The sequence below is a fragment of the Hermetia illucens genome, chromosome 4 (assembly GCF_905115235.1).
Source record: "Hermetia illucens chromosome 4, iHerIll2.2.curated.20191125, whole genome shotgun sequence".
NCBI lineage: Eukaryota > Metazoa > Arthropoda > Insecta > Diptera > Stratiomyidae > Hermetia > Hermetia illucens.
In genome coordinates, this window is record NC_051852.1 from 99041895 (window position 1) to 99064984 (window position 23090).

At 42.4% G+C, this 23090-nt stretch overlaps 1 protein-coding gene across 1 annotated transcript in view; it reads right to left on the reverse strand.

Annotated features, from left to right (window-relative positions):
- LOC119653373 (xaa-Pro dipeptidase) overlaps nucleotides 1–23090 on the reverse strand; it is a 370526-nt gene that overhangs the window by 256329 nt on the left and 91107 nt on the right. Inside the window, exon 2 of the mRNA XM_038057917.1 lies at nucleotides 22195–22236. The gene's annotated coding sequence lies outside the window, so the exon portion shown is untranslated. The remainder of the gene's footprint in view (nucleotides 1–22194; nucleotides 22237–23090) is intronic.

Consider the following 23090-nt stretch of genomic DNA (forward strand, 5'->3'; position numbering starts at 1 on the left):
TGGAATTTGCATCGTGATTTGACGTCGGATGCCAGTCGACTCAGCTGTGAATGAGTACCTGAGTCAAATCAGGGTAATAATCTCGGTCGAGCGCAATGCTGACCACATTGCCTCCTAGTGTACCGTTATGGTCTTGAATGAAGTGCTCTAACACACTTCAAGGCCCTGATCCAATATGGATTGTTGCGCCAACGATTATTATTATAATTATATTATATCATCGAACGTCTCAAATCTAAAATTTACTGTACTCCCGATAATGGAGATGAAGATGTTGCGTTGGACTTGTGGTCTGACACGCCTCCATCACATCAAAAGAGGATATCTGCGAGCGATATGGGATTGCACCGATCGTAGAAAAATTGCGAGAGAAGTGTCTTTGATAGGGAAAGATGATGGGGAGGGTATGTAGGAGGAAAAGGAATCCCACCCTTTCTTCTTTATTCAAAGAAATGAAGAAATACACGGTTATTCCCTTAAAAACTCATGGCATCTCTAAGTGATGCCATTTTCATGTCAGAATGGTAGGGTTTAATTTTGAACTTCATCCCCACAGAGAAAAATGAAGCTATGCACGGAGAAACGGAAAGGTCTCTCTCTCTCTCTCTCAAACCTCATTGCAAATTGACGAAGATCACTCTTTTAAAAATTATAGCACTCCAACTAGGATCTTTTTAACATCATCATGGGAAAGTTGGATTTGCCAATCGCACCCCCGGAGGAGGAGGAAATAAAGAAGGCATGTAAGAGGAAGAAAAACCCCCGTTAAGAAAGCCGCGAAAAAAGCTATTGCTTTATCATTAATAAGCCTATAGGGAGGGCGTTCACCGTCGCGATGTGCAAGGGGGTTGACAAAAGGGGCCTCCCCTTCTTCGTCTACTCCTTTCCAACAGCGGGTGACTTTTTAATGATAAGGATCCTCGTTTCGAGGCATCATAATCGTTCATCGGAGGATGACTGCCAGAATTCTCCAACGGTCTTAGAAAGGGGTGACCTTCTTCCTCCTATATACCCTTTGCGGAGGTAGAGTCGGTAAATCAACCTTTTCAAACGCCGTAAGTTTTAAGAAGAGATGACCCCCTCAATTCTTTAACGGAGTTAAAGAGAAAGGGCCTTCTCTCTCCTCCTGCATATCTTCCTCGTCCTTTTTCCTTAACGGGATAGGGTTGAGAATTCAAAATTTACCATGATACTCTACATTGATGGGTCATCACTTTTGACGAGGATGACGCCATGGGTTTTTATCGGGAATGACCTTCCCCTCCTCCCCAATAAACTCCTTTCCATTATTTGAAATGCGTCATACAAGTATGGTCTTATCAATAATGCAGACGGAAAGCAACCTGCAATCTAACCGCTAGTCAGCTAATTAAGCCGCCGGTGCTTATAAGGTCTTTTGAGGAGTGGAAAACCTGTGAATCAACAAAGCATTAACGTTGTTTAGCTTCCCTACTAATCGCTTTGCACATCGATTTCAGTGGAAATGTATATTAAATGCACCTGTTTCACCGCTCTCTCCACAAATCTAGTCTGAAAAATGCAAATAAGACATGAAAACAACAGAAACATGCATGTGAGTCACTGAAAACAGAAAACGTGTAAACAAATGCCGGGAATGATAACAACAAAGCATGAAGCAATAAACGGATTTAATGGGAAGCACGGGAAAGCTGTTGTGATGATTTGGCGAATTCATGTCGAATCACGCAATCGATTACTGTTTATTTCCTGCTATTGTGAGTCAGGAACGATTTTTTGGCGCCACGAGCGACAAATAAACTCATAATTGAACGTCGAGGGGCGGATACTCTGCGACATTTTCCTTTCTCCAATTGAATGTTTTCCTGCTAGTAATGGAAAATGTCACCTTTTTTTAAAAAATATCCACAGAAGCGATAATGCCACCAAACATAAATTCGTAATGTTCGTAACGCTCGTGCAGAGTTAACACTTAAAGGTTAGCTTCCATTGAAGTATTAGAGCTGGGATCACATTTGTTTTGGAGCAAAGTTCAGGAAATTGAGCCAGAATTTGATATGGAGACTGACGCCCAAAACTAGATGATAAGCGGGTATATGAGTTCCAATAGAAGGCGTAGTAAAGTATTACGCTCCAAAATCAGGGTTGAAACTTCAATGAAACAGTCTATGTCATTGATAACAGTTATCGTGCTGGTGCTTGTGGTTGATAAGGAAGTTATTAATTGAAAATTCCTTGCTTGCTTATTGCACGTCGATATGGGAATAATTAAATAATTGTTCGATTCATCATCGACGACGGTGGGATTGGTCTTGACAAACAGGATGTATTGCCTTGTACCTGGGAAATGCTAGCGGAGAGTCACTATCTGTATCGATGTCCCGCATTGTTCGGGGGTTGCACCCCGTCGGGTGCTTCCAGCTTTGGTTTATATAATTCTTGCCAGGCAAAAGACACGAGATAGTCATTCACCCGAACTCAAATCGGTTTCACTATGACTATTGCTACCACGCGCAATTCTTCAACCAAAACACACGTGGCTTGATTAGACCCGGATTAGTTTACTGTGGGGACAATAATAATGAAAGACACGAGAAAATGAAGGTCACTTTATTTTCAAAAGTTGTTTTATTTTATGGTTATGAAGTAATATTTCATAGCGTATAGTAAAAATTCTGATTCATTAAAGAAAAAAAAAACATTAATGAGAGGGTTATGGGCAGTTAACAAGTTTTGTGGCAAAATCATGTTTTGCTTTTAGTGACTATATTTTCATGGGGGGAGAAGCTTACAAATAACGTAGTAACCTTAAAAGTACTAAATTAATGTGATATTTCACGTAATTGATTTAAATATCAGTATAGACATTTGAACAAAGTTCGCTGGATGTTGCCACAATTTTGATAGAATCCTGTTCTTGTGCAGTTGGCTAAAAAGAATGGGACGGAGGTAAGGGGAATGTGGGAGCAAAGTAGTGAACTACAGGAAAGATTGATGCGGAAAATAGCTTTCTGGGAGTCAACCTACCTCTTTCTGGTTTTGGGAAGGCAAGCACTGGAGCCAAGGTCAACACTGGCCTACTGCAAAGATCGGAACTAACAAAGGCTGTTGATCAGAAAGCAAGGATCAGCAAAAGTAGGTCAGTATGTCAGGAAAGAGACAAGTTTTAGTGGGGCAGATGCTAAATGGTATGTACGCTATCTGAAGGAAAGCTCACAAATTCCTCCCAAGGAATCCAAATCCTAATCCAAAAGCGAAGAAATTCCGGGTACGTCAGGAATGAAGGTAGGAGGTCCGCCGTTAGCTACGCTAATGCAGTAAAAGGAGGAGTAGCAAATCATCGGAGACATTGTCATATGTACGTTGTTCGAAAAGATGAAATAAGCAGCTCGCCTTCATCAGCATACTCTATCGACCAGGTCTTATACTGGAATAGAACTTTTGACATGTGCTGGGGATGTTATATCGGGAGCACACACGGTGACAGTCTATCATTCCAAAGTCGCAACGATTGAGACGGAGAAGCTTCTGTATCCTAATCACTCAAAACATAGATCCCACGCGATTATGGAGAGTTTTTAAAAGAAAAGTAGAGAGGAAGGCTAAACTTCTCACAATCGAGATAGATGACCGATTTCTGGAAGCAAATATTCGTCGTACCTGCCTCATCAATTACAGATTTAGCATACCTGTGCACGTGCACAGGAAGAAACTAGGGAAAGATACGTCGGACGAGACTTCGAGTAGAAGTCCTATCGATATCTCCGAAGGAATCGCGCAGGCCATATAAGCTGACAGGGCAGGGCCGAGCAGGGAAGGGCACCTTTTGCCCATAGAAGAGGAGAGCCTGGGCGACCTAGACCTTCTAGGGCTCAAGGCGGATAGCACCATGTCGGAGCAGGAGGATGATACTCCCACATTGGAGACGAGCTCCAAACACTAACGGAGGCAATAACCAGCACAACATTCGAATAGTGTTCGCTCAAGAACTCTGGGGTTTCCGGGCCAGATTCGCAATATGCAAGTAGGAAGCATGCGGATAATTTGGGATTATTTTTACAGAATACGACGAACTTCCATCATGGACATAACTTTAGGGAACACTTTGATGAACGGACTGATCAAGAATTGGTGGGTGTCGAGTGAGCTCTCTATGTCGGATCACAGAATAATCAAACTCGACTTTCGGAGTAAATTTGAAGTAGAAAGAATTGTAAGGAGTCTCAAGAGAACAGATTGGGCTTCTTATAAAACCTGAGCAACAACATGGCTCCTCTGAAGGAGGCGAAATTGAGCTGGAAAACAGTAGTGGAAGACCGCAGCAGAGCCTTCATTGATACATATGAGGCCAGTTGCCCGACATTCGCGTCAGGGATGTACCCTAGTGAAACAGGTACCTAGCCAAAATGAGAACAGAGGTCCAAAAACTCTTTAACAGGCAGAAGTACAAAACTGCGGTCAGGAAAGCAAAACGTAACAGCTTCAGGGAATTTGGTGAAGAGATAGAACAAACCACAGAAGCAAGCCTGTTAGAAGGAGGAAGATAGGACATTTACTGAGAATGAGCAAGAGAGAGTATATCTGCTGCTTGAGGGGATACGAACCTAAGTGCTTGAGAGATTGTTTAAACCTTATCGAGAGGAACTTAACGATTATGCTAGGAATACTCACCTGTCACTACAGGCTAAATTATCACCGGGGACAGGGTCCGAAACTTGTGCAAAGTAGGTCGGAACACCAGGGAAAATACGTAATACCATATTCCAGGTTGAAACAGTTGGAAGTTGAGAACGAAATAAAGTTCAGGTCGGTTATAAGCTTGAACGAAACATTATAGTTAATAGGTATGCTAAAACCAGTAAAGGGTCACAATAGTTCTTATAGAACGTGATGCGACTGCCCATGGCAGCATAACGTAATAATAAAGGGAATGTGAGGGGTAATCTGAGGAGGTTGAGAGAAAGATCGGAGGATAGAGGAAAGATCGCTGCTTCCTGGCGAGTTCCTCACTTGCTTTGCTTTTGATATTACTAGGATGGTCAGTGTGGTTCACTGTAAAGGCAAAGGAAGACTTTTTTTGAAAAGATGGGGCCGCAAGAAAGTATCTTCTACGCAACGGATTCGCATGGAGTTGGCGATTAGTAGGTAACGACAATCGAGTCATTTTCCAAGAATTTGATTGGTTATTAAAGGAGACGTTAACCGTATATAATAAAGAAACGTGTCCTTCCTTCCTTTTGGCCAAAGCAATGGAATTGACAAGATGAGGAGACAACTCGTACCGGAGATGAGAGACACTCTTTTTCGTGTGCGATTCCTATGAATTGTGCGGATAGCTGAGTGGTTAGAGCTCACGGCTGGTCGTACGGAAGGGCGCGGTTCAAATCTTACTGGTGGAAGTGGAACTTGTATCGTGATTTGACGTCAGATACCAGTCGACTCAGCTGTAAATGAGTAGTTGAGTCAAATCAGGATAACAATCTCGGCCCAATATTGAGCATATTGCCTCCTACAAGGTACTGTAATCCTGTAGTGTGCAGTTGCGGTTCTGAGTGAAATACTCTAACATACTTCAAAGGTCGTTATCCAATCGATTGTTGCGCCAACGATTATTACTATTAATAGCTGTGAAGCAGGATAGCGCAGAGGACTTTCAATAATATAATAGACGTTGTCCCGGATGGAAATACCATCCTAATAAACTGGTTTTCGCATATCCTTTGAGTAATAGAAATGGTTTAACCTTAAAATGTTTTCGGCTTCCTATTTTTTAAGGAATTCTATGATCTTCTGAGCTGTGTAATCGAAGCTTAGGTTAGTGGTTTTCTCTAATGTTGTTTTTAGTTATTTTAACAGTATTAGGTAGGAATTTGGTTATCGAATATATGTCGTTAATTCGCAATGTTAGTAGATGATTTCGATGATAATGTCGCCGTGTTTTCTGAACTTGTGCGATGGAAAGATGCTATCAGTTTCAATTAAGCTGCTGCCACTGGCGCTCACCTTATGGCGTTCACCTTATGAGGTGAAAGGAACACTTCACCACGATTCGCTCCCATAACATTCTGTAAAGTTTCACTTCTTGTGGAAAAAATGACTGATCCCTATGATAATGAAATGAATGAAAAGTAACTGTCTTTTTCCTCGAAATCTTCACATTCTAATCGTGTTATTGGGGCATTCTGAAGAATAGAACAGGAGGTAGAATTGAGAGGGAAGGCTCTGATTTGAAAGCAGGTGTGACAGTCCATAAGTGGTGTGTCAGTCCACAAGTCACACATTAGGGCAGGGCGACGTCTTCAGCTATGCCACGAAATGAGAACAACGATGCCAGGATGCTCGAAGAGTATGTTGCCCCAGAAACACGTTGCACAAAGCCGGAAAGGAGTAGTGTATGTTTATTGGGAAGTCTCGAACTAAGATGAAATATATTATCAAGACCCATTAGCCACAATTCACGTGAATGTGACATGGAAAGCGCCTAATCACGTACACAGAGCTTCAATGTTGCGATGACCACGGCGTTTTGGGTGAAAACATGCGTCTGCCCTTGGCTTTTCCGGTTATTCTGTGAGGACATTTTTCATGACAATTTTCATTTCCATTCTTACAAAATGGTGATTATACAGAAACTTTCTGAACGTGAGTTTAATTTTCAGATGAACGCGTTTGAGGTTCTTCTTCAAGCCGCTCCTGAGGACGCTATTGTTTTTTAGTGATGAAGGCCCATTTGCATTGTTGTGGATCTATCAACAAACAAAATATGGGTTAATGAATTGGTACCAATTTTCGAAAATTTCATAAGAGGCGCTTGTACTCACATAAAGTCCCAGTGCTTTGTGTATTTTCCTCAGCTGGAATTATTGGTCCCTGGAGTGGTTCGTTAAGGAAAATGAAGTCGCAGTGATAGTGAATTCGGACCGGTATGTAAATAAATGACAGGATTTTTTTCTTACCTAGATGAGTTGAACTTAAGGGTCATTTGATTCGAAGAAGACGGTGCAACGGCACACACTTCAAGAGCATCGATGGCCTCGGAAAACGAGCGTATTTCTGGTAGAAATATATACTATGCTATTGGTAGCGAAAGAATACCTGCTGCAGAATGGGTGAGGTCGCATCACCCATTTGACGGCGAGGTGGTTGAAGATAGAACCCCTCAATCCTGTCGTTACGTTAACTGGTCATGGATGTTTGTGCTCATTCGTTATTTGTCTTGCTCTTTTGAGCTTATCACACTAATAATAATCGTTGGCACAAAAATTTATATTGGATCAGGGCCTTGCAGTGTGTTAGTGCACATCATTCTAGACGGTAATGGTACACTATAGGAGGCAATGTGGTCAGGATTGCGCTCGCCCGAGGTTATTACTCTGTTTTGACTCAGGTATTCATTCACAGCTGAGTCGACAGTCACGATAACCAATTCCTCTGCCAGATTCGAACCACGAACTTCTGCTACGAGAGCTCAGTCATCCGGACACTTATCACATTAAGGGAGATGATAATAAAACAGAAGCATAGCCTCACTGCAAATTCAGGGCAAAAAAAACGATGAGATTGTTTTGATGTCTTATACTCCACAAAGGTGTGAGCAGGAGGTATATGTTTTAATCTAGCTAATATGGCGATTCTACTTAAACTCAGTCGACTAAACGAAATGATCCTGATATCGAAAACAGGGTAATCGAGCATCTTTGCTAATGGAAAGGTACCAAGCTTTTGGCCTGCACGAAAATTAAAAAAAAAAACAGGAAATTCAAACTAGTGTCGGCAAGTGAAAAAATGTGCTATGTTTTAAAAAGAGGAATAGGAAAATCTTTGAAGGGTGCAAATGCAGGTGGTGAGATCATGTGGATAGATATATCAGGAGATAGTACAATGGAACTATTTTTTGAGGCTTGTGTGTGTGCTTGCAGTTCCCCGCCCTTTCCCCAATTTGACTTGAAGCTCCCTTTCTTTGATAGCCAATGTAAACTCTAATTGCCTACACACTGGAGTTACCGGTACTCAGTTTCAGACCTCAGCCGTTCGTATTCCAAATAAAATTCTCTAGTATGTTGTCGGCTTTTACTTTTTGCTTAATTCTTAATTTACATAAATTTTAGCTTTAATTTTTACTTTTTTGTGATTCGTTTGTTGGAAACTCTGTGCTTGTTACCACGCTTATTAAGTAATCGATATTTTAACTTACTTTTTTGGGGGAAGCGAGACATACTCTTAGCTTTTAGGTATGCTAACCAGGAGAATTTTTCTTTTCGTAGCTTTTATACTTTGGAGTAAGCAAATTTGGCACTTATTGTTGCTTCACCCCTCTATCCATGAATTACCTTGATCGTGTTAGCCATGTTTGTGATGCACTTTCCATCTTGTAGAGAGAGTCTGTTTCGGCACTCTATTGACTTCTCCTGTGCCTACGTCACATTTCGTGGAAAGCTCCTGAGTTGACCTTCTCGTGGATTTAAGGGTACAGGGCAATTTCCAAATTGAAGGGCACTTTCTAAAAGAAGAATATTCTCTAACTTCTTCAATTTAGGGGGATTTAATGCTAATTTAAGTTAAGTTTATAAGTGAACCTTAGTGTCATTATTTGGGATGTTAGAAATGATCTCCGGTGTTAAAAGTCACCCGGAATCTACTTATCTGTCTGTACTCATAATTCATTTGGAGACGGTCGTACTGACTATCAGGATACTTTTCCATTCAGTGTTTCTCCGAGAGCTGGCGTAGCAGTTGTAGGTCTTTTTGGACAAATAGTTAGGCATAAAAAAAGTCTTAGTTAGTTAGGCATCAAAAAAAAGGCTTAAAACTTTCCAAAACTAGCCTCATGTTTGCTATTGGGTACCAAATAAGAGAATGAGGCGTCAAAATGTTCGACTTTGAAATCTCTCAGGAATCATCCTCGTTAATACAACATTCTGAATGAGGACCATGTTTGCGGTAACAATAATTTCTCCTGCTAGAGTCTAATATTGGAACTTTTGAAATGCTTGAAAATGATATGAACGGACATTTTTGAAAAACATAAAAAATATGGAACATCAACTCATGTAGAGCATATGCTTGCAAAATGTAGCAGCAAATTACTAAAAAGACACGCGTTTTACGTAAATAACCATGCATGTAGTCCGAAAACAACATTGCACTGACAAATCCACTCGGCGAATTTATGCAAACAGATTACGAATGCATGTTTGTTGTGTGTCGAATTGAATCACAGAGAGCAACAGCGACTAATGAAATGCAAACAAATTTATCAGGAATAACACTTGAGCCATTTTAGCTACTTTATGTAAGCGGGTGTGTACCAAAGTGTGTGCCTCTATGCGACATTAACAGAATTGACATATCAAGTATCACACATTTGAACGTGATAGCGAACACGTATTTGGACATATTATACAGCAACGGAATTGGCGAAATTTGCATTTTTATTATGGGAGTTGGTTGTCTATGATTTTTAGTGCTTATACGAGTACAATAGTCAAAGAAGAGCTGAAGTAATTCCGCCAGCGACAGGATTCCATAGGTGGTAATCTTACTGATTTTGCAGAAAAATTATGTCTATGAATTTAGATATTAAATGCGGATATACAAACCTCTCATTCCCATAGAAAAATATTGAAAATGATAACGGCCTGTAGACTGCTGCTAATATTTTCATGACGGTACAAGATTCTATACGATTGGCAACCGACTCCACCCTACTATGATGCTACATATGAGTATGTGGAGTGTTCAGGAATTCTTTCCAGCCCCCTTAAAAGTTGAAAATCCAACAGTGTTCTCTCATTGTTCATGACATTTCTTGAGATAGGGGTTGATATTACTGAAAGCAAAGTATGATCCCAAAGTCTGGATTAGCCGTTTGGTGCTGAGATAAAAAAATATTACTCACGGAAATGTAAAAGCGCTCTGATTAGTAACAACTACAAATGAATTAATTTAACGGAACCATGTGCCCTTTCTCTCTGGCGGACCTACTTCTGGTACAACTCCAATATTCGCAGACTTTCTTTACATTTTTTATATTATAAATAATCCTCATCCATCCATCCATCAATGAAAGACAAAGCACCAAAAATCGTATGCTAAAACTGCGGCACTGAGTTGTTATATTTTGGAAAGCCTGTCGGAACCAGTCGCGAATCCAGTGTGGAAGAGAACACGATCTATAAGAGGCGATCTTCGATTCGAAAACCGGTTTCATATACAAGATAAGACTACAAGATTTTCTGAAAGAATTGCGAGCAACTCAACAAACCCGTAATCCGCACCTTGAGGGGTGACTTTCAATGCAGAGCCAAAAGAGGTTTCTTTTGTGCAACTGAACGTAATCCAGGTGAGGCTTTGCAAGGTGGCATTGCGATGCTGATTAGAGACCTGAATGATAAGGTTATATGGTTGCCATTCACCCATTGGTCAGCTATCGTGTGTCAACCACATCTACGCGCCATCGTTCGCGGCTAACTGAAATGCCCTATAGCTCGCCCCTCCGTCCGACTTCCCAAAACGCATGATCTCATCCTCTACTGTTCTCCGTCAAGTGTCCTTGGGGGAACCCACTCGTCGGCCATCTTGGGGGAGTGGATTCCACTGCCGGGCGAAGCTCGTAATGCCCTTCCTTAATGTGTGACCTATCCATTGTCACTTTCTTGGTCCAATCACATCGCGTACGAGTGCCAAACCTGTGTGCCGACCAAGTTCTTCGTTTGAGATAGTATTCTCAACAACTCTACTCTGATGATGCGACGCAGACAAGTATTGACGAAGGCTTGGAGCTTTTCGGTAATGGTGGACTTCACTTTGCATGAGCTACTTCTATATAGTAACACAGAAAACATTCTTGCACAGAACATTCCCAACTTGATTTTGGTGTTGAGATAACTGCATTTCCCGATTATAACCACGACATCGAAAATGGATCTGTTGCGGTGCTAATGCGTCGGGCAACATTCAGTTCGGTGCTATTGTCGGCTTCCCAAATATACAGATTGATTAACGTCTGTGATGTTCTGCCCCCTAATGCAGATGGAGAAAGTGCGATGACCTGTCAGACTGAGAACCTCCGTTTTGTTGGTGTTTATCTTCATTCCAAATCTACTTGCCTCTCTTTCCTTATCTAGAGTCACTTGGCCGAGGTCCATGACCCAGTTAAAAGAGTGAGAGAGCAAACAGATGTCAGCAGCGCAGACGAGGTGTTTGACGAAACATGTCATAGTTCATTCAATTCCTCCACGTCCTCCGGACAAGGCAGCCTGAAGAACGCATCGATAACAAGAAGAAATAATATCGGTGACAAGAGCCTTGGCGAACGCCGCCTTGGACTTCAAAATCCTCAAAAAATTTTGCGGCAGGTGACATTTTGCGCCATCATATGTCACTCTGATAATAGTCATTAGTTTCTCCGGAATGCCCCCCTGAATAAAGCACTCCAGATACACTCCCCTGTTCACGCTATTGTTTTCTCGAAAACGATGAAGAGCTGGTGAAGCAGTGATCTAAATTCTTGGCACTATTCCAAAATGATTAGTAGGGTGTAGAAGTGGTCCATGCAGGAGGATCCGGAGCGGAAACCAGCCTGCACTCTGTCAAGCTTCCGAGATTTTCTTTGATGCGTTCCAGCATTGTTTTAGCTACTATCTTTGCGAAGGCAGGGGGCACGTAGACACCACCCTCCCCCCTCCCCCTCATCGAGAAGTGGTGGACGCAACACATAAGCGATCGTAAGTGACCATCAGATGGTGATCTCTTTCAAGGCCGATATCAGCCCCTCTCTTGTTGCGCACATCCAGGAGATAACTCCTAAATCTACTGCTGATCGCGAAGTGGTTGTTCTGATTACTCACTCGTACGGCCTCAGTCAGTTGAAACCCAACTGACCTTATGGCAGGCTACCTTTTCGAACAATGTGCCACCAATGACGAGGCGGTGGAAGTTGCAGAAACCCACGCACCACTCACCGTCACCGTGTTTTTTCAGATCCCACTTTAGCATTCAGATCACCCATCACGATCACAATCTCACCTTTAGAAAGTCTCCTCTGAACTGCGTGTAATTGCTCGTAGAAAGCATCTTTCTCCACTATATTGGAAGTCTTCATTGGTGCGTAGCATTGTACAATTGTGATGGTACTTAACCTGGACTGGAATCTTATCTTTCAGTTTGCAATTCTGTTAGGAACTGCCTCCCAGGACAAGAGAGCGAGCCTCGGGGTAGTCGTCAGAAGCAACTTGGCTTTCCAGAATACAAAAGCACATTGCCATTAATGTGACAAGAGCCAGAGGATAATTCTCCAGAGTCCAACTACGTTACTTCGCCGCTCGTACGGAATTGTTATTTCGTAGATACTGCATCGGTAATTTCGATGTGTCCGATTATGCATTTGATCCACTGTCCGAGTATGTATGTGACTATAGAGGCGAATTACATTTTACAAACTTATGTTTTATGTAAAAACTAGGTACGTATGCAAGTATATCAACAGAAACAACAACTTCAATTAATATTTATTAAAACACCAAAGAACGCAGCATTTCCGGGCTACAAACTTGATCTACGCCAGACAGATAAATTCCGTCTCGAACTCAAGTTCTGTGAATGCGTTTTCCTCTCTGCATCCAACGCCGACTACATTGCATTCTCGAATATTGCAAGCGACGCTGCAATTTCCGCATTGTTTTGTTGCAAAAGATTTCGCATAATTCATGATGGTTTGGCATTTTAGGCGACACAGTAGTCATGGCTTTTATGAATTTTCGTGACGTAAGCCTTCCGCAGAATGCAAAATGATCCACACAGTCATCCACGCCGTACTATTTCTCTGGCATCATTCCATTTGTTGCAAAATACCCACTCTGCACAGTCGTTTAAGTTTTTATTTATCACAAATAGTTTTTCGCTTGCTATTGAGGGAAGGGATGAATTTTAAATCGCATGGAAATGAATCCTAATAGCTGAGTTGGGAACAATGTACGTTTTATCTGAATATTGAAAACTAAATACGGATACGATAATATACTATAGTTTTAACTTAGTCATTTCCTATAATAGAAAATTTGCATTTTGGAAATTCTGCGCTGATTCATTTAGTGGCATTTTCCTGCATGGAGCAACTAATGTTAATGTGTTGAGGGAAATGGGAGTGAAAAAGAATTCCTCTTGAAATGTCTGATGAGATAGTGCTTAAAATAAACTTTAAACATGGGAACCTGGACAATTCTACGTTGCCCTTTTTTGGGGGCAGACATTGGCCTCGCCAGCTATTTCAGCAATTTCTGGGAGACGCTGCGGTATAGCGAGGTCACTGCGAGCGACGATGAGTGTGGTGGACTCGAGACTTGATTCCGTGACAAATCTCGGTAAGTGCAGCGTAGTGCGGACCGTGATAAAAGAAAATTTAACATTGCGCTGTCTTAGAAGCAGAACCCTCAGCAAATAATAACGACTTCAAAACTCTATACGGTATTGGGAAAAGACTTCCAGGTGGTCACAAGCCTGGCGATTGTTCAATGAAGGATATTAACAGTCGGATGAGTAATCACAATGACGGGCAGCTTAAAGTGTGAAAGGAACATTTCACTACGACTCTCAATCATGTAGAATCTGGTGAAGTTCCATATCTCCTGGATGGAACCGATAGTCATGGTAAAATGCGGATACGGACCACTTCTCCAAATAGAAGCGAAATTATCTCAATCAGAATTGCTATTTCCACTCAATCGTAAATCCTGGGAATTTGAGATCTTTCATAGGGAGTGAAAGTTAGGGATAATCGCTGCGAAGAAGCGCATCCGTTTTGAATGCGACAGTTAGACAGGTACTACATATATTTGTGTGCTTCTTTCCGAAGAACAACTACGAAGCTTGAACAACAGAAAGCGGGCTGGTTTCCGTTCTGTATCCTGTTGTGCCGATCACATTAACATTCTTCGGGTTATTGTGGAGTCTGCCACTTGCTTTTCATCGATTTCGGCAACGCTAAGAGGAAGTGTACCTGGAATGCTCTACGCAGCACCATAGAGGAACTAACAACGATTATGAGTACGACATCGAAGTCGGAAGCGGAGAAAGCCAGGATTGTATTTTGTTATCGATAATTTTTCTTCTCATTGTGGACCATGCCATTTATATTGCCCTTACCGGTCGATGCGAAGGAGGTCTGTGGACATGTTGATTAGAGCATGGAAGTAGCAGTTCATAGATGACACAATGGGAAAGAGTATTGCGGGATATGTCATGCAATAGAACCCACTATCTCAGGATTGTCGACAGTAGAACTATGTTATGCAGAACAGTGGCTGAAGAGTTAGAGCTTCTCGGAAAATACATTTTCAGAGACTGACTGTAATGGCACATAAGTTTGGTTGTCACGCTACCCCACATAGAACTTAAAGGCAATCACATATGTTTAGATTCAGTAGGGAGGGACATAGATGCCTTGATTTCCGAGAACGAACCACGAGAATGTCCGGATTGGAAGTAATAAAACTTCAAGATCGGACTGCATTCCGAACAAAGCTAAGATCAAACCCCAGTGGCTTACAAGCTCATTTGAATAGTATATGGTGGAAGGAATGTTTCTGCCCAATGGCCAATAGGAGCTGCAGCACAGGATTCGAATTGTTCATTTTAGGATCGATGCAATAATGACGAACGAGGATCTGGGTGGAAAGCGATGGCCGCTGAATGCCCTTCAATCGGTTAATTGGAGTTCTATTAAGAGCACTTTGGCTAAACTACCTAGCAAGGCTAACCCTTCAGAGAGGCTTCTCTATTACGGATGATGGGCCAAACCAGTATATTGTGAGCGTAATTGTTCTTTTAAATTCTGCATTGAGAGAGCGTCTGTGCAACATTATGTAAAATTGGCTCTTACGTGTTGGACGAAGCAGCGTTGATTGTTTTAACCGATGACTTAGTGGTATGTTAGTTGCCAAACTCCCCGCGAGCATGTAACTATAATATATCGAAATGAAAATATTCAGGATACGATTACAAATGGTCAAACTACACCTGGGGGGCGAAAAAAAGGAGTTTCCGCTACCCATCGTAGTAAACATAATTTTATTAATATGTGGGATAATCATCTATGCCAAGCTGAGGCAGCAGAAGGTTGATTCATCTTTGACAAAAATCGGGTTGATGACAAATATTGGAAAGCTTCATATACATAGTTGGAAGCTGCTTATCGCAGGGGTAGTGAAATCCAGCCTACTCTGCGCGTCTGGTCTAACACAAACAATACAAATACAATAAATGCACTTGCTTAATGATTTCTGGTGATGTTGCATTTTTTGGACATTGACTACATGGCTTATCTTCGACTTAGGTACGAACACATTTCAACTCTAGAACCCATCGATACATAGTTGGAAACCAAACAACAAACTCCTTCACACTGGGAAGATAGGTTAATATAACCACAGGGGTCTGTTCTTGGTCCGCTGCTATAAAACAGAGTGTATGATCGTACCAAAACAAGCCGTTGTGGTTGGCTAGAGAACCTTCTTGAATTGACTTCCCTCCATCTGCACATACAGATGTAGGCAAAGAGGGCGATCTTCAAAATGTACGGGATTATCCAGAGCATCCCCAATTTTTAATATATATCTCATAACATTACTGATACATATAATATGACTTTCACTTGGACAAGAAGTTTGAAAAACGTTGGAGCAACAGGGCAAACTGGGAGAGCGTGGCACTGACATGCTGCTTAAACCAGAAACTGATTACCTGTTACACTATCCCGTACGGGGTCATTCGTGTAAGGAAAACGTACTTTGAAGTATGCCAGTATATTTCAGGCGGAAATATACGCCACACGAGTTGGCCAGTAAAGGACCAACGCCGCCTCCACAGGGGCTAAAACTATTCTGTGGAGGCGGTTATAGGTTTAAACGACATAATATAGTTTATAAGTACACTATAACCAGTAAAGGGCACAATAGTTCTCTTAGGACGCAGTGCGACATCCCTTGTCAATATTATTATCAGTGACAAAATGCAACCCTGGTGGACTCCCCTTTTCACTTCAAATTCCTCTCAGATTTTATCTCTATGAAGCACGTGCGCAGATAGAACGCGATTTCAACTTCGCACACTGCTACTTAATGATCCGAATGGTTTATTGTAGTCGGCGCGTGACTATTCAGAGCGGAGGTCAACCCCATGTCTATCGATCAAGCTTTCAAAGTATTCATTGATCCGTTCTGGAACCATTTTAGCCATTAATTTTATGCAAACCTGTCAGCAGAAAAATTTTAGATGTTATACGGATTTATAATGCGCTGCCTAGAAAAAAACATGAGCTCGAACCTAAACACAAGCTGTCCACCGGGTATTTTTTCTATTTTTCAAACTTACCTTCGCGTACGTATCCCGTTAAATTTTCGTGATATTCCCCGTTATATATAATATATTAGGTTTTGGGGGAGGCCCCTAATATATTTCAGGTTTTGGTGCATTCCAGGCGACCTGCACTGATAATGTATCATGTTAAGATTGTATAATCCGGCAAGATCTCACCGGATTTCTCCGTGGTGGCTGCTGGAAACTATCTTCGGACGGGCCAACAGTGTGCATTGCCGAGCTGACGAGGATCTGTTTCCTTGCTACTCATGCATTACAGACAAGCAGATTTGACGGGGGAAATCCGAAAGCGAAGCAACAGCCCGGGAATCGTCCTTTTTGCACTTGAAAAGGGCTAACAGGACCCCAAGCCAAAGCATACGCCGTGACTTGGGTGGCTAATGGGAGTTTCGTATGGTTTCCAGCTCAGGAATTACTCCAGTAGAAGTGGGTGTAGCGATTACCAGCCTAGTAATCGGAAACCGTCAACATCGGGGGTCCCTCCTAAAGCAAGGGCTCACAAGAGTGTCAGCCATTGGAAACCAGCAAAGAAGCGGAGTCTGTTTAAGCGCTAGTATCAGAAGGCCATACACATTCTGAGGAAGATTCCAGAGCTGGGGGTTGGCGAAAAATACAACAACTAACGCAATCAATCTTAAGAAGACGCTGAACAGCAACACAAGTGGGGCAGAGTGGACGCCAAGCAGCAAACAAGCCTCTGCGACCAGGTAAAAAGCAAAATCCGCCAACCAGGCACGAACTGCAAAACGCTTTAGTGACGTGGCCGTGGTTATTTACGTGTGGCGCTGGCAGATGGCAATTCTGCTAGCGGGGAACTGCCCTATATCAGCTACGGATGTATAGTATTCCAGCTTGCCATAGAAACAAAAGAGATAGCACTGAGTGCGTTTGTGAAAATTGAAAAGGCGCTCGAGCATCTCCTGGCCGACAAAAGCGAACAGAGGGGATTCAGCCTCAGCTCTAATTTCTCCCAAGTGATCCGTAAGTTCCATGTCATAGCATGCGAGAACCAATTCTCCAGGAACTTTCTCGGTTCGCGCTGGACAAGCTCGTCTAATCCTTCCGCCTTCAGGCTCGAGGATGGGGGTAACTTCGCAGTTATCAAGGAGACGAAATCTCTCAGCCAACCTTTTCTGCTATACACGAATAGAGAGTCTCTGAAGGCACTAGAGAAGGCGGATTATAAAGTGCGGTTCGAAGTGAGTAACGGAAAGGCGAAAGTGTTCCACCTCGCAAAACCAAATTACGACCTGGATCCACTCGACGATGTCAACAAACTGTTGAAGGAGATGAAGATCGACGGTACGTCGAGAACAGTCGAACCCTCTACATAAGCAGATTATGCTGAGGGTAGCGCATATAAATCTGCAGCTATCGAAGCACATCACAGCGAATTTGCTAGTATTCCCCCGAAAGGAAGACATCGACCTCACATTAATACAGTAAGCCTGGATCGGAATAGAGCGAACCATAAAAGGGCTCCAAAGAAAACATTACAATGTATTCCACGGGACAAAAGGCACTGGACGGAACAGACCTAGGTCATGCTTCGTAGCTACAAAGAACCTGCACTTGTGTCAAGATCTGACTTCCAGCAACGTAAGGGTGGTCAAACTGGAGCAGGCGGGGTCAGAGAAGGTGTATGTCTATTCTGTTTACATGGCTCACGGCTCATCAGCTCCACCAGAAGAGCCATAACATTTGGCGTCCACCTTCACAGCAAAGAAGCCCAATCTGTTGATAGGTTACGAGGCAAATGCGAGGCATACATTTTGGGGTAGCTCGAGAATCAATGAAAGACGTGAGGCTTTTTTAGAATTTATTACCAATACGCATCTATTCTCTTGTAACAGGGGCAGTACACCAACATTCCATTTTCCCAGTTCAGAACGTGACGGCTCAGAGAAGGTCCTTGACAACAGTCTATTAACCGACAATAGGACTTTAAAGCTGGGGAGCTGGAGAGCGTCTGACCAGAGACCTCGCTGTAGAAGTCTCCAACCCTTTCAGAGATATCGGAAGGATGGATGGATGGACGTTAGGTCAAGTTATCAAGAACAAACTCTCCGGTGCATAAATTGATAACATTGGTACCACAGACGAACTGGAGTGAAAGTTCGGGGCTCTAGAAAAGACATTCGATATCGCCTTTAAAGTCTCGTATTGCGCTAAATAAATAAGGAGATATTGCCACCGTGGCGGAAAGAAGATCTGTCCAGCTTCAGGAAGCTGATCACGGAGATCTTCATCTGGAATAGGCAGAAATATTAGCAGAGATACAAGTACTGTCCGTAGAAAAGGTACAGGTCGGCCATCGCCTGCAAAGGGGCGGTACTGATTGGACTATTGTCAGAAGATTAAAAGCACTAGCCAAACTGCGAGGCTCAATAAGATTCAGGAATACAGGACGATATCTTTTCTTACAAAGTCGGAACGCTACTGGACGGAATCTTCCGATGAAACCTTCTCGCTGCTGGTTCAGATGTACTTCCCCGGCAGCGGCGAGGATTGTGAGTCAGAGTCTTGCTTGGATGGTATGCAATCCCACTCATGTGAGCCTATCAAATCGGTAAAGGATAAATTTGGTTGGGTTATAAACAGCTTTTTCGCACATAAATCTTTGGGCTCAGATGGCATGACAGGCATGCTACATAAAGTCGAGCTTTACCGGAGCTGTATTTCTTTGGAATATTTACCACACTCTTGGAGATGCAAGCCTGAGGTTTTTATATTAAAAGCGGCCAGGCGCGGCTATGGCAGAGGACTTTCGATCAACCAACCTCAGTTCTTTCGTATTGAAGACTCAGAACGCATCCTGGAAATCAATTTATTATTATGATTATGGAGAAAATGCCCTTCTCCAAATCTCAGCAAGCCTACATTAAAGGCAAATCCACAGAAACCGCTCTTCATGAAGTAATCAGCACGGTTGAGCGGTCGCTACAATACAAGCAGATGAATCCTTGTATATGGAGTGAGCATTCAACAATGTTAGTACCAACGCCATCAAGGAAGCCTTAACTAGGATAGGATTCGACGTGTACTTAACGCATTGGATAATATCGCTCGACGACTTGATGATTTTATGTTATGAGTAAAATCATGGAAGGGCGAGCGTTCTCTACGGACTACGCCATTCGCAAGCTGAGCTACACGAGGAACTTTGCTGTGGTCTTTCTAACCAGGGCAGAATGGATGTCCGGCGACGTGTGCAAGGCTACCACACAGTATTCTTCACCGACGGATGAAAGATGGTCTTTGAAGCCGAAGTTTTCTCGGATACACAACATAATAACGGAGTCGTGCGCTGTCTTGGGTTTGAAGTATAATGCATACCGGAAGCTTACCGATGGGTCTCCAGAAAAAATGAGCGATGGTAGGAGCTCTTGTAGCAGACACATGTAAATGGATACAATATTACGGCGATCTGCATGGGACCCTGGCCTATATGGAATCATGCCATCAGATATTTCTTTTGCGACTAGCTAACTCTAGATAGAGACAGGCTACGGACACTAGGCAAACCATTCTTTGAGGACTTCAGGAAGATATCCAGTTGCAGGGTAGACCGTAGCTTTCCTTAGTGAATACTACGGGCTGGTTCTGAAGATCTGAGTCAACTGGACTCTGCCTTCTTACCACAACAGTCATGAGTGTCATACCGTTAATTAGGCTCCTTGGAGCAGCCACTGATACCTACCTAATTATCTGCTGCACTCATATCGCAACAGAACAATGACAAAATTACATGAGAGGGACTAAAGTGTCAAAAGAACTCAGCTCTCTACATTCCCGGGTCCGATTAGTCTAGAAGCGGGCAAGTACTTGTCAACAGGACACTTCAGTAGAGCTGCAGTCAGGTACTAAAGGGCCTTCGCGCGCATATCATTAGGTTTTTGGGATAGTTCAATCTTTGTAGTTGATCTTGGTCAATCTGTATGGTCATTCTGGCTATCTCGCAATTATAAACCCGTTGGAACCGTCGCCTAGACCGGATGCCGGTTGTTGCGCCGTTGATGATGATGTTGATGATGATGGAACCGTCACAAATTTTAGATCTTTCTTTTAGATTATAATATCTTGAATATTAGTCAAGATATTTAAAGATGGCCGCTCAGTTGACAGCCATTATTGGGGGCTCATTTGTTGGTGGTTCTTAGTGTCAGGATAGCTGAGTGGTTAGGGCACAAGACTGTTATACGGAAGGCCGCGGTTTAAATCTCACTGGTGGCAGTCGGATTTGTATTGTGATTTGACGTCGAATAACTATGTCAAATCAGGGTAATAATCTCAGACGTGCGCAGTGCTGACCACATTGCCTCCTAAAGGGTACTGTAATTCTGTAGTGTACCGTTACGGTCTTGAATAGAGTGCTCTAACACACTTCAAGGCCCCGATCTAATTGAATTGTTGCGCTAACATTTATTATTATTTCTTAGTTGGTAGTGGTTCATGCTGCGGATTACGAAGTTGATTAGCCAATTCTCATCAGTTCCAATGAGTTTCAAATTGTTACATATCGAACTATTTTTTCCGTCAATACCTTTTTCGCTTTCCTCAATATTGACAAAACGGGGGAAAGGAAGCTGCACCTGCTATGAATGTCAAAGATAGACGGGGGTTTACCAAATCACATTCCCTAGGGGAAGCTCTTTGTGTAGAACCCTTGAAGCTAAAATTGCCCCATGCTTCCTGCCCTATGTATCTAGTCCGTTTAATGGCCAATAAAACGTTTGCATGAATACTTCCGCATGAGTCCATGTGTAAATAAATACTATGAATCGGAAAAATTCGCCCACAACCTATCCCTCCGTGCTCATAGCAGTAATACAAAGCCTCTGGCGCGCCACAGTGGCGTTAGTCTATGGCAAATTATCCAAATAGTATCTCAGTTATAAGTCACCACCTTCATCATGCTCCACCTCCGCTTCCACTTTGCAATTGTGTAACCAGTCGTCCGTTGATGATTCAGAATGCGAACGCGGCATGTCTCATTGTTGTTTGCATATTAGGTCGTTGCCATAATTTTCAGCTAATATATGTTGAATTGCAAAATGGACTGACAAAAAAAGTTGAAACAATTGAATTGGAGACTGGTTGAAGGCGGATTTGGCGATACACATAATAAGCACGCATGAAGACAATATGATGCAGTGTAAATATCTAGTACAGAGTTTCTGGTTTCTAGCCCCACGAGGGCCATTGTTGTGGATACAGTGAATGCTTTTCATTCTGTTTGATACTAGTGGGACAAAAAGTTAGGAACCATGGACTTTGCCCTGACTTTCAGGGGACTTGGAGTTTACTTATTGGGAATCTTTAATAAAAGATCTAATTCAGCAGTATTTCAGAATTGAGGAACATAACCACTTAAAGGTGTTATAACTGCTACGTTCTGCTTTAAATATCAGATCCATGTGGATGAAAAAGTTACGTAATTTGGTTTGTTTCATTAAGGAGTCGACTTTACTTTCCAATAAATAGCATTTCACTAACTACGTACGTATGCACATCCGTGGTGCAATGAACTGCCCTGACTTGTGGATGGGTGAATTTCACAGCCCCTAATTGCCAGCCATAGTTTCCTGGAGCATGACTGGGAAAACATCATTATTTTCCTGTAGCGTGTTCAGCCAGACAAGGATTTCTCGCGACAAAAGGTACACGGAATTACGTCATAAAGTTTGGAGGTGGGAAGCCACCCCACTTCACGCTAAATAATGAAGTGGAGAATTGCGTGTGGGGCCTTTATCAAAGTATGTAGTAACTTAGAACTTAATTGCTAAACTATTTGCTTTTCTTGTTCAAACTGCAGGCATGGGAGCAAGAATGTTGACTTACCTTTAAATGTCTTCAACTATGCAAATGAGTGACGGAAGGAGTCTGGAAATGGAAAAAGAATTTGTTAGAAAAAAGTTCTAGAAAGTGTTCTTTAAATAAGTATGCAAGTGTGTAATTTGTATGGTCATAAAGGCGGATTACAAACTACAACCCACAAATATTGAGTTTATAAAGGAGGAAGCATAATTGGCTTCTGGTGAGGTTGTCGATTGATTGGTTTGTGACCGGGAACTATTCTCTGTGGAGCTCATATTTGGAGAAGAGTTATTATTCCAGATAGGAAGTTGCCATGACCTCAATATATTTAGAGATAGCCAGTACACATAAATCCTTTCCACAAAGCTATTTTGATATGACTTCATTTACTTACGTAAGCCGTTGACGCTCCTCTTGGTTGTGGGAATTACCTGACAAATGGTACCCGAAACCGCACCTTTTGCAGGTACTTGGCAATTGTACACGCGAAATACAGTGGATACCTATGGCCATACAGATGTACACATGTGTCCAGTGGTCCGCTGGAAACCATGGGACAGTGGAGCTTGGCTCCAAGTGGGCACGTTTTCTTTATGGCAAAATATCCACATCAATGACCCTTCTTGCCGCTCTTGCTTCATTGACTCGATGTGTATAATGAGAAAAACATGTGAAGTTCTTGCGCAGTGAGAATGGAATTTCTACGTTCAATCACGTCGGGAGAGCTAAAACGAGTTCTTTAACTGATTCTCCATTGCTTTGTTGATTGTTATTATCATTCTCGTTGTTTTCAAATTCCTGCATAATTTATTGTAGTAGTCAGCGGTCGTTACCGTTTCAATCGCGTATTGGACGTGACGCTGAATCATTTTAATGTGCACTGTATCCAGTTCAGGGTATAGAAAATTTCAAGTTTTCAT